The sequence below is a fragment of the Rhynchophorus ferrugineus genome, unplaced genomic scaffold, assembly GCF_030347505.1.
Source record: "Rhynchophorus ferrugineus isolate W39M unplaced genomic scaffold, kcgeb_rfMv2 rfM1, whole genome shotgun sequence".
NCBI lineage: Eukaryota > Metazoa > Arthropoda > Insecta > Coleoptera > Curculionidae > Rhynchophorus > Rhynchophorus ferrugineus.
Genome location: NW_027472580.1, coordinates 28,359,893 through 28,373,909, shown reverse-complemented (window position 1 = coordinate 28,373,909; position 14,017 = coordinate 28,359,893). Strand labels below are relative to the sequence as shown.

General features: G+C 29.1%; 1 protein-coding gene across 1 annotated transcript in view; it reads right to left on the bottom strand.

Annotated features, from left to right (window-relative positions):
* Positions 1–14,017, bottom strand: part of LOC143206636 (monocarboxylate transporter 2) — a 441,132-nt gene that overhangs the window by 312,182 nt on the left and 114,933 nt on the right. The window lies entirely within an intron of this gene.

Below are 14,017 nucleotides of genomic sequence, written 5' to 3'. Positions count from 1 at the left end.
TTGTTTAACTATTAAAGCGTTTGATATGGCATTTTTAAAGTTATATAGTGATGTTCGTTTATACTTAAAAAGAAGGCCTTTTAGTTTAATATTTCAGCGTTTTAACGGGATTAAAAATATGGAGCCAAGGGTAGGTTTAGTTTCAGTTGTTACAAATAGGATAAATTTATTAAATGATTTAAATTTTGCAGTGAAAGTAAATTAATATGTCAAGTTTCTAAAATGACATACTTAGTAGCAAGAGAAAGAAAGATATCACTATGAGCCTGCTGCACAGCTAAAGCCGATAACAAGAAGGATCATCTGCCTTCCCTGTGTCTCCAATTTAATGATTTTAGTATCCATACATACTGAATTTCGGCAGCATCTTTGTCGGCTCCATAATATAGATGTTAAACATTCAAATCTATATTTTAAGAATTTGTAAGGTTTTGAAAGTTGGAAGCCACAAGTTGATAAAGAAAAAAATATTGCTTAAAGAATTTCTTAGAAAACAAGAAGTCAAGAAGCTTAATACCACTTAATAAGAAGTTATCATCAAGGTAATATTTTCTATAAATCTGTTGATATGATTATTATCTTACGAATAAATTTTAGGTAGGGTACGATAACACTAGAAGGGTTACAGGCAAAAAATTAATTTGATTCTGTCTATATAAGTTTTTTTGTTAGGAATGTTAGATTCAATATTGAAGCAAATACAAGTAGCCAATATCAATCCCAGAATAATATTCGACAATTTAGTTTTGACAAGGTAATAGGGAATTATATATTTAAGTAATTTCAATTAATCGTCCAGTTTATAGGCTTTGCAGAAGTGCAGGAAAACATTGCATACTATTAATCCTGAAGAGGTAGCTATTTAGAAAAGGATTGTACTTGCTACAGCTGTATGATTTGTTGATAAGGAAAAGTAATCTGCCAATATATCAAAGAAGAGAAAAGTAGACCTAAGCATAAAAGAAAATAGTTGAAAGGTATATAAATACTAAAATAAAACACAAAATATTGACATCATTGAGTTTTTAGGTACTTGAGTCCTTGATTTTAGACGGTAAGCCATTTTTCCATGAAATATATTAACCTTGCCTTTATTTGGAAATTTTCTATTGCAACTTTCTTTGTATTGTAATTAATTAGTAATTAGTGTGAAAAGTATAAAGGACTCTTTTTACAAGAAAGTTGTTATAATATTTTATTTATATATAATACATTTGTACATACATTTGTAGTATTCTATATTCAAATATGTGGTAATTTAGTAAATAGTTTATGGCATAGTTAAGGTTCATTGTCTTATATCCTTTAATTTATAATATAAAATTAATATTAAATTTTAAAATATATAAATGAATATTATATAAAAATTTAGTATTATACTGTATTTTTCTTTTTAGCTCCTCTAAAATGTTTCGTAAATTAAATTCATGTTCTTCCTGCTTTTTTTAAAGTAATTTTTACTGTAGATATATATATATATATATATATATATATATATATATATATATAGCTTAACATAAATCTTATGAACCTTATTCTTTATTTTATTAGCTAATACAGAGTATATTTTACCCCGAATTTTACCTTTTATAGCCTCGAAGACTAACACACTGCCGATATCAGAAGTGGTTATAGATAAGACGCAGCCCTACTCATGACGTCCCAAGCAATACTGAGAATAATATTCAAATATTTCTAACACTGAGGACGCGCGCTAGCGCAGTATGGTCAATCTACCGTACCACGACTATTTTCAATGTATCCTCACTGAAACATGCCATAGTTCGTTGATATAAAAAAAACCTTATTAAAAAAATATTATTACATGTTGAAAAATAAATAAATAAAAACAAAAATACCATCATCATTCCTAGCACGAGTACTTATTGAATCACCCCCATTTGTGCATAGTTTTGTTATCAATGAAAACTATTTTAACTTCCGTCGTGAATTTCGAACTTATCGAATACGATTTGGCGGAATTATCTTATATAATTTAGTTATGAACTCTAATACAAATTCCCACCACGTTTAGCAAATAATTGATTCCAGGCAAATTAAATCGATTTGATTCATTAAACAAAAAGGGATCGTGTTTTAGCTATTTCCCTCGTTTATGTAATTATTTGAGTGAATTAACATATCGCCATAACTGTTATTTTTACCGCAAAATTTAATTAGACTTTAAAATAAAATTATTTTACAGGTATAAATCCGATTTTCCATTTCCCTTCAGCTGATTTATTAAACAACCTAGTATAATAATAATTACAGAATTATAAATAGTTTTGCGGAAACTAAATCTGCAATCCGTTTTTTTAAATTGGTTCTAATTTTCTTAATATTCAATAAATTGTTTTACTAATTTTCACCATTAACGGTCATTTATTGAATTAAGAAGTATAAATCAGAAATTAAAAGAGGTTGAACTGCGCATTTAATACTACTTAAAATCTGTAGTAAGTGCTCATAATTTTCACTATATCTTGTTATAACCCCTCCAATGGCGGCGCGTGGTTCAATATTTTGGACGTGCACAACGTTTGGTAAAAAAAAATTCCGTCATTTTATCAAAATTCTCGTTTCGACACAGATTATTACATCCGCGAGCTAAAAGTGCAATGATTTTCATGTGCAGACGGGCAAGCGACATTCTTTGACTGTCGCGATTTCCGTGTTAATCGTGTGGGCGGCGTCAGATAAGAAATTCGTCAAAGTTTTTGTGTATTAATTCCAAATCTATGATGAATCGTTTATAAAAAAAAGGAATGATTAAGATAACGACAGGACAGAAGTTAATTAACTTTCTTTTCAAGAGAAGGCGTTACAATTGCGAGTGAACATGTGCACTTATTCAGGAACCAACGCTAAACCAATCTCTCTGTTCATTGCACGTGTCGTCCAAGTTTTCTAGAAATAAATCAAGGCGCGAATGTATTTGATATTTTGACGGACATTCGAGCTCCAATTTTGTGACAATTTTGCAACAAATTGTCGATTACATGCTTGTAATTAGGTAATTTCTGGTTACAGAGAAAGTTTTGAACAACATTTGACAACAATACTTGAAATGACACACAAAATGATGATGCTGCTGCTCTGTCAAGCATTAAACATTTTGTAAATTTTACATCAATCATTCGCTTTCGAATATCAGGTTCGATAAATATTCCTTTTTGATTTTAGTGATTTTAGTGTAAGTTTTGAAAACAATTTGGTTAAATAATGGAAAGACGCTCCTTCGCGATTGAGCTCTTTAACATAGTTCTTACTAAAGCCAAGTTTAATGTGAAATGTAGCAATCAAACGTCCCGTAAGTTCACCAGTGGCGACGCAAAACTAGATATCATCTACATGATTTCTCTGTACTCTCCATAAAATAAGCACAGAAATTTTTTAAAATTTATACCTTACAAAATTATTTCGGTATCCATGGCTTATCAAGATACGATTAACATGAGAATTTAAGAACATATTTACTTTTGTTATAGTTTCTAATAATTCCGACATATGTTTTATTCGATTTTGATGAAAAGCTACTGGCAGAGGACCTTCTCAGTCGGGAAACGTTGACTTATTTGAGTATGCACTAAACGGACATATCAATGTTAATATCGAAAAACATTTCAACAGGTCATTCAACCAAATAATCTTATTTTACAAACAACTACATAATATATACATTTTACAAATATCCAGTATCTCTTGCCTAAATTGGATACTGAAGTGCACAAAGTTAAGAATTTTTATTTAAATAGAAAAAAGTCGTACAAATAAATAATAATTTATTTGAGTATATTGAAAAAAAAATGCTAATTTTGGACGGTTTCTTATTTATATTGAATTTGATTTAGTCAAACTGCTCGCCTTTTACACGTTTTTTTTTTGTTATATAAAACGACGAAAAATGAAATGCTTCCCCTTTTTACCAACAACATACCGGCAGGCAAACGATGCCTTAAATCAAATGATTTTACCCTGTTCACGAGTGTTTGTTTTCCTGCTTTAAATTGTTGTATATTGTGTACTTCCGTAAACATATTATAAAATTCAAGTAATCCTCTTTACAAAAAACAGTAATATTAAAATATGATTTTTATAACAAACACATTTTGAATATTTTAGTGAAAAAATGGTATATTCTTTACATTGTTATCATAAGAAATGTAAAGATATTTCGTCTATACTATGAAAAGTTTGGGTTAAGTTCCTGAGTGATTCAGATGTGTCTGTGATATACTAAGGGAAAAATATGGAGAATCTATTTAGAGCTAAATTTACAAAATAAATAAACTTTATACACAATATTAGTAAATATCTAAAAATAGCATGAGGTAGTGTTGATATAATATCCAATATTTTAAGGTTCAATAAATGAAATATTTATGAAAGAATTATTTGTTCTCCAACTTCGACGATGATGATAATTTTTGTTCAATTGACTATGACAGTTAGGACGAAGATTGGCTTCCGCTGTCCACTTCTAAGTTCCTTTCTAAAAATAAAGAATCAAAAATGCTTCAAGATACTGAAGAAATGTCTCCTGACTGAAAAAAAAAGATGATGAAGCCGAAACTGCAAAGTTAGAAGGATTGGCAGCCCGAAATTTTATCACAGAATATAAAACACCGTGGAAAGAAATTCTACCACATTAACATTAGGTTGGTGCATAATATGTTAACAAATTAAACGTAACCGCAGTATAAAATCGTTATAAATAAGCGAATATTATCGTCCGATAAACAAATAAAAAAACGTCGAAAAAATGATAAGAGATGTAATAAATATCAATTACCGATTTGTGATAAACATTCAAATAATATTGTAAAATATTTGGAATGCAATAAATAATATTATTTATAAATAAATAACTGTTGTTTTTCTCTATATTTTCAAGAAAATTTACTGCATGAGCTAATAAAAATAATTTTAAAAGTATTTGGTAAAAATATTATTGTGGATACCTAAGTACTCAGGTCTGCATGCAGCGATGAGAAAAGTTTTTTGTTTTTGAAAAAAAAATGAAATTTTGAAGAAAAATTCGCTTGCTTTTGACCAAATAACGAAGGAGCTTAAATTGAAAATTTATTTTTTAAAGTATTTTCATAAAAATACAACAAGGCACAAAAGCATAAGTAAATTAAACAAATGAAGCAATCGACGGAAAGACACTATTATGACAAATCAAATTCAAATTACGGAAATACATATCCTGAACTACACCCTTGAAAAAATACATAATACATTTCCGAAAATGTTGTTTAGAATCAACAGTTAGTTAAGTTAAAATGCCGGAATATAATAGTCCGTAATATAAAGCAAGCCGCCTGGAAAATTACTTCTGAAATAAAAAGATTGCCTGGAGGAAACAATTATCCTATGGAAATTCGGCAATTTGTTAGTAAAGAGACAAAATTAACTAAATATAGCAACAAACAAACAACAAGAGCTTGACGGAATAAACACAAGTCAAATGATGATTCACAAAAACCTGAATGTACTTAAAAAGAATAAAGGCAGAGGTAAATATTTCTACATACAAAAAAGTATTTTTGAAAAATATATATCTAAAAAAAGTTAATAGAATGATCCATAAATAATTAGTGCATCTAATAAAAACATTTATCAAGTTATTCGTAAAAGCAAGATCAAAACTATCAAGACATTGTAATTTGCAGAATGTAATTTGAATGTTTCCCACTTGATTGTTGCTTTTCGGATTTTAAACTATTATTCATGGTTAATCATAATAGCAAGACCGATTTTATTATGGACAATAAGCTTAAAAAATAAAACACTTTGGAATTTAACAAGTATTAGATACTTTAAAACTATTATTAATTTTCTCTTTAAAAGGTATAAATAGTACCGACTTGAGTGTTCGTTCTACTGAAAGCCAAAACCAGGCTGTAACAAAGTTGCGGCGTCTTTCACCTTGTTCGACTTAACAGTTTTTCGACAGAAGTTCAATACTTTTAAACTTTAAAGAACGTAGAACTATATATGGTTTCATATGCCAGATCTTTATGCATCTCGAATCTAACCACCATATTCTATAGTTTTATTTTTATTACTGGAAGTAGCTTAAGGAACTTTCAGTTACTTATAAATTTTAAATAATATATATAAACTATATATAATATAAAAATTATAAATAAATATATATATTTGAAATATACTTTCAAATTGTTTGTATAAAGGGTTTAAAATAAAAGATATAAATAAATAAAAGGTATAAAGGGTTATAAATATATATGTGTGTATATATATATTCTTACAATAAAGAAGATTTTGATATTTATTTTAATATTTTTTGGTTTTTGTCAGGAATTATCAAACAATTTTATTTATATTAGTAATAGTGAAATCAAGCTTGTGATAAAAACTATACTGTTTTACGAATTACATTATTTTCTATTTCTTTTTGGCGGTTGTAATATAATTAACGTGATTGTTATATTTCAATTACACTGGTCAAAGAAAATCAACGTTTCATTCGATGCATCAGATCCAATAAGCCAACAGAAACTCAAACGACTAAGCTACTTGGGGGTGTATTCGTAACTATAAATCAACAGAAAATATGTGAAGAAGATGCAACAAGAATTAGAATAACTACCAAATTATTTAACTGAAAATGGCATCGTGAAAAATAATTACACCGGTCAATAAAACATTTCGTAAAGGCCTACGCAGTTGTCAAATAACATTCTTAATATAGTTTTTGCTTTCAACATCTCTAATAATCCTTAGGCCTAAATATATTTCAATGTTTACCTTATTTAAAGAGGGTGCTCTAAAGGTATCTACCCAAAATGACCTTTTATAATTTAGAGGTCGCATAATCTTTTGTTTAACGTAATCTAACTGTAAATAGATTCTTAGAAAAGAAAAGATAAAATTGGATATCCTGACGCAGAATAAACAACTAAGCCGCTTCCTCATACTGAAGACTTCATGTCTCAACATACATTGAACGAGAAATATGCGGAGGAAAGCATAAACAAACTCATATTAAAATTTTTGGATCAAACCATCTCAGCCATATATTATTTTTAAAGGAAATAAGGAATAAAATATTCAGAATAAATCAATCAAAAGTAATTCCAACCAGCATGGTTGGCGCAGGAGTTCAAATCCTGCTGGGGCATGGTTGCAAATGTATGTTTGTAATTGTTTATAATTGATAGAAGACAGAATACGCCATTAACCAGGCTGGGTAAGAACGGATGTATTCAGTGATGATCTCTCGCCAGTCGGTAGGCTTAATGCCGAGGACCTAATTAGTAAAAAGAAGACTCTAGCATATTAAAAAGTTTTCCTATATTAATTTCATTTTAATAAAGAACTATTGCATGAACTACCGGCAATATCAAAGATTGTATTAAACATTATTCACTTCCATAGACAATAATTTGGGACAAGGTAAACTATCATTTCTTGTCATTTGTTCTCATTCGTAAAAATATATCAAAAGTTAATTCCATTCCTAAAGTTTAATTCAGACCGAAATAAGAAATATAAGATCTTTATTACGTCTACGAATATACTGTCTAAATCCCATGAAACAATTCCTAATGAGATTAGGAAAATCCGCTCCTGGAAAAGCAATATGAGCGTTCGAAAATATTCACGAGTAAGTTTCCTAAGTAAACAAATTTACGAGGCAGTATTACATCAAAGATGAGAGTAAAACAAAATATTTTCAAATGGATAAGATACTTAAGACTTTGGCGATATCTAGAATATTTTATTGAATATTATAAATAAATGGAATTCGGCTTTTCGAACAATTATTTTAAAATAATTATAACATATGCAACATTATGAATGCACTCTCTCTGTCAGTATGACTTCAGATATCATAATGAAAATGCATTAATTGCAATTAATTACTGGTCCCTTTTTATATGTATTTCCAATTTGAACTTTGTTAATAATTATGTTAACATGTTTCCATCTTTTATTCCAATATATTGACCATACTTCACTTCCCTTTGCTAAACATCGTCTATTTCTATAAAGCTTATAAACTGGACGATTAATTGAAATTACGTAAATATATAATTCCCTATTACCTTGTTAAAATTTGTACTTCTATTTGCTTCAACATTGTGTCTTGTAATATTCTTAACAAAAAAAAACCATTATATAGACAGACTCAAATTAATTATTTGCTTGTAACCCTTCTTCAATTATCGTACCCTACCTAAAATTAATTCGTAAGTTAATAATCATATCGATAGTTTTATGGAAAATACTAACTTGATGACAACTTTTTATACAATGGTATATAAGCTTCTTGACTTCTTATTTTCTAAGAAATTCTTTAAGCAATATTTTTTATCGTCTTCTGGCTTCCAATTTTTCAAAGTCTTACAAATTCTTAAAATATAGATTAGATTGTATAACATCTATATTATCGATCTGACAAAGATGCTGCCGAAATTCAGTATGTATGGACTAAAATCATTAAATTGGAGACACAGAGAAGGCAGATGATCCTTCTTGTTATCGGCTTTAGTTGTACAGCAAGCTCACGGTCAAATATTTCTTTCGCTTGCTACCAAGTATGTCATGTTACAAACTTGACATATTAATTTACTTTCACTGCAAAATTTAAGTAATTTAATTAATTTATTATATTTGTAACAACTGCAACTAATCCTACCTTTGACTCTCCATATTTGTAATCCTGTTAAAACGTTGAAATGTTACACTAAAAGGGCTTCTTTTTAAGTAAAAAAGAACTCTATTACTCTTTTATTTCTTTTTCAAAACAAAATATAAAAGTTAATGTCAGAAAGTCTTGTTAAATATGTTATTTTTCTGAAATAAAATGCATCCATCAAGCAAATAGCCTAGCTGTAAATTTGGCAACATCGACTTTTAGGATTTCGGCTTGCGGCGAGTAGATTGCGCCGACGAATATACGAATAGTTCCGAAAGTATCCTAGAACGACCTCTAGATTGTGTGGAACTACTGGAAAATGTAAATTGCGAAATTACGGCAATGCTCATTCTGTAATTTTGGCCTAACTGGAATTATATCATTGTATCTATATCGCCGATTACAGTTTACGATCACCAAAGGCAAACTGAACTTACATAAAGTTCATTTAGCTGTGGAGTGTTGCAACTTTTGCATGTTTCAGAAGTTTTAGAAAACACTCTATATACTATATTAAGGACCTCTCTACCATATCATGGCAAACATGTTTATATTTCATGTAGTATTTCTAGGAAATGTTACTTTTCCGATAGACTCAAAGACAAGTCATGGTAACAGCAATCGCCCGCTTTTAAAAGCTTATTGTAAAACATAACCTATCAATAAATATAGTAGTATTAATTTCGAAATTCTGAAAGTGATCTTGAACAGAAAATCTTGAAGATGAAGAACAACCCGAAGGTCAGTTTTTCATTCAACAACCAGTTTAAAATAGGATGACTATTGACTTAAATGAAAATAACCTGCTGATCATCCCCGAAAAATCTTTTTAGATGATTCAAGTAGTGTTAAAATCTTCGTCAAAATAAACATGTTGGCTCATTTGAAGAATATAGAATGTATTTCAAATAAGTGAGTGCACCGAACAGTGATGAGACGCACTAGCAATGAATTATACGTCATTTACTCTAATACATTCAAACAAGTCGAGGGTATTTCGTTTAAGAATTGACACAGTAAGCTTAACCAGATACATTGTTATCTATTATGATTCTATTCAAATTGCTGTAAAATATAAATAAAATATATTTGAAAGCCGAAACATGTTTACTGGGCAACTATCTATACCATCTGACAAAGAGAGAATGCTAATTGAACCAGCTTCCAAGAATCAACATCAACAAACACCTTAACCCTCTAGTAGCAAGCAAGCTAGTTTTTTCAGCGAAAAATTATTTGACAAGAATATGTAAAAACCCGGTAAAATAATTTAATTGCAAAAGCGAATGTCTATGAAGAAGCTCCTGAAGCAGCTTTAAGTATTAAAAATCTATATAATGGTTAAAAAGCGTAATTATTTTACCATAAAGTATTTTCTGGATGCATTCAAAAATAAAAATACGAAATATTTCAATGTTAATCTGGTAAAATTGTTAATGTTCATCACTAAATTTAGCAGTTAAATGTTACCTCCAGTATATATAAGATATTTACAGTATTTTCAGTTTTATTGGAACTAGTTTAACAATCACTTTCAAAAAATGTTAAAGCCCAATAATAGAAGTACATAGTTTTAGATACTTTAAGGAATTAAAAACAAAATGAAATACTGAATACTGTATTATTTCTTTTATTTCATTTTATTCCGCATGTTGTTTGAATATAAAGAAATGACGGTCCTTATATTTGATACAAATAAAAATAAGCGAGCTTGGTTGCAATCACCCCCATACTCGTAATAGATAAAAAAACGGTATAGGAATATTGAAAACGATGACTATATTGGCATCACTATTTCGAGAAAATTCACAAGCGAAGCATTTTATTTTCACGCGCTCATTTGAAAGTCAATACGTTGTCAAATTTATGGTAAATACAAATATGAATTGCAGGTTAGAACCCATCGAGAAGCGCTATCTCTAGCGATAAAATCGGCCCCGTTTTTCCGCCTCGTATCACGAAATCAATTGCCGCAAAGTGGCAATTTGGTATAAGGCACGCGAAAGGAAGAACGTCGACGTAACATGCGAGTGATCCAATTTGTCCATTTCAACGTCTCTATAGACGACGAGGCCATTTGGCACCGAGACAATGGAGACACCCATACATGTTCTAGTCTCCTTTGTGATAGATTTACATCGAGGTCCTATAGTATTCTTTTTTAATTAATCTGTTGCCTAACAAAATAATTTACATTAAGCAATAAATAAATCTCTATATTACTTAGGCTATGTTTTATTTTAGTCATGTTAGTAGCGTTAGTCGATATAATACAACGCATAATCCTATCAGTCACTTTTACTATGCGACACTTCTTCCAACTGTGTTTGTCGAAATAGTGTTGTCTCAAATGAGTGTTGAGTTCTGCTGTCATTTTTGTCACGGCAGTTTTATGTTGTCTGACCACAATTTCTCTTCACCAATGATGTTTTACTGTATTTTGTGTACGCCGTGAACCACTACTCATGGATTTGAAGATATTCTGAGGAAGAATTTGATATACGACTGAAATATTTTTGTTTCATTAGTACCAAACATTTCTTCGTATTCAAGAAAATTTACAAGGGAAAACAAAAAATGGGTTGCATTTGTCATTTATTGAAATTATAAAAAAATAAGTTCTAGCTCTATTTTAAAATATTAATTATTAAGTTCTAGCATGTATTTTAATCAGAGATATTTATTAATAAAATACGTTAGCGTATATCACCATTAAACAACCGAATATAACTATTAACTTATTCTTTAAAGTAAACATTTTAGAAAAGAATTAGATTAATTATTTCGATGGTTTCAGTATTTTTTTACATAAAATAACAGCTTTCGATTTAGTATTATTTGGTTATTGAGAGTATAGAAGCGTTGTTCACGGAATACCCAAAATTGCATTTTCGACATTGAATAGTTGTTTTGAAATGAATTTTTTATTTGATTTGCTTGACCTGTTGTCGGAGTCTATCAAAACACTTTTAGAAACGTATTTTATATATTACGAACTGATAAAGCAGAACCAAAACTGTTTCAGTAATGTCTATCGACGCCAGTTAAATAAATTGAATGGCAAAAAACTGTAATAGCAAGTATCAGACGTAATCATCCTCTTAGATGACAATGCTTGGCCATACGTTGCAAAAGTAATGAATTATACACTGTTGCAGCTCCAATGGGAAGTTCTACCGCACCTAGCGTACTCACTAGATACAACGCCTTCTCATTAGCGCCTGTTCAGATCGTTGCAATTCATAAATTCTGAATAAATGCAGATATGGATAGACAATTAAATATTTTCCAAATCAACGTGGTTATTTCGACAAAGTATTGCCATGCATGTGAAAAGACGGAAAATTGTTAAAAATAATGAAAAATGCATTGACTAATCTACTAATTTTTATTATTAAAATACTTTTTTAAGGAAAAAAATGATTAGAATATAAACAACCCTTAATAACTGGTATTCGCAGACAATAAAGCCATACTCGCTGATGGAAATGCTGATCTTCAAAGCTTCAACATATGATAATAATTGACGTTGTGGGGCCGTATGGCTTAAGATTAAATTAAAAAAAACAAAGCATTGCCATGAACCATGAATATTGCTATTATAAATAATCTGATATTTCAATGGCCATCAGCTTAGTTAAATGCAAATATTCACATATCTGGCATCAGTAATACTGGAAATAAAAGCTGCACACACGATTGGATCGATGTAATAATTCGAATTCGGCAAGTTAAAGCTAAAAGAGCTTTCTCCTTTTTAGTATGGTATGATATAAAAGAATAATATTATAAAATTAAATTTAATATAAATTTAATAAAATTAAATATAGTTAAAATATTAAATTATCTCAACAAAATCAAATTAAAATAAAAATTTAAAAATATCAAATTAAAATAAATATTTTCTGAACGTTTATTTTGCCAATACTTCCCTATAGTGCTACAGTCTGAGGTTTTTCTATTATCTTCCTCTTCTATACATTATATTCATTTCAATATTATATTCGATTCAAATATCAAACAATCAACGAGAGACATAGCAGATAGCTTTAAAAAACACGACTAAGATCATAGAGAGCGATCGGAAGAATGGAAGATTAACAGTATGTGAGGCCAGAATATTTGCGGCAAACCGTCACACGTCACGGCCCAAAGTACCAACAACGATGTAATGTAATTAAGTAAACGTAGTAAAAGTAGACGCTCTCCACAAGAAGCAGCTGTATGGACAGGAAATAACGCTAAATAACGCTACATTTTATAACACCATCAAAATTCTAAAACAAGAAAACAAACAAATTTTCTAACTCCAAAAAAACCAAATCTGTCCGATTAAAAATGTTAGAACTGATTTAATTTCCTATCAAAAGGAAACAAAACAAAAGCTTTTATTAAAACCGAAATTGGAAAGTGAATTTTACGAGCATAATTTTTTCTCTTTTATTGTGACCACCTTTTTCCGGTTTTTGAAGTAATTATCCCCAAGTTGATGCCACAGTAACTTTAATAAAAGCAAATTAAAAGTTTGCTTCTCTTTGAGGCTTTTATATTTATGCTTTGAATTGTTAATCTGTACAATCCATTTTAATTTCAATATCTCCTTAATTTATGTTCATTAATGCAATAAATCTTATATAAAATAAAATCATTCATTAACATAACTTAATATAATTTTGTATATACTTCTAAATCTAAAATAAATACTATTTTATCATTTTAGCTGAACTGTAACTGTTTACTTAAAATTCAATTTTAGGAATTTAATGTATTCTATCCTCATTACCATAGCATCACAAAAACTTAAAAATATAGTAATAAAAAGCTATAGCAATCTATAATACAGCTCTTTTTTATTTTGTAAAAGTACTTTACTTAGTAAAGTACTTAAAGTTACTAATGATGGTAACAGGTAAGAATATAAGGTATCAATGCTCAAAATATAAAAATTATTTAAAATTGTTCATAAAATATTATTAGTAATTGTTTATATTAAACACATTCCAATAAAGTTTCAGAAAATTCGTAATCAGAAAACAATAGATTTTATTACTGATTTTGATCATGAATAAAATAATATTATTCTTTACGATAAGACTAGCTACACATTTATTATAACATAAAGAGACAGCAGTACTTGTACCTACAAGAAATTAAGACTAAGTTTCTTGAAATTGGATTAAAATAACACCAAACAGATATGGTACATCAACTATTGAATAATAATATTCCATAGCTGTATCGAGGAAATGTAGTTAAACAACTTTTATCGCTTATTTTTCGGTATATATTGCTAAATTTTTCGAATTTAAATTCATTATACTCTCTCAATGTATATAGACTGCGGTA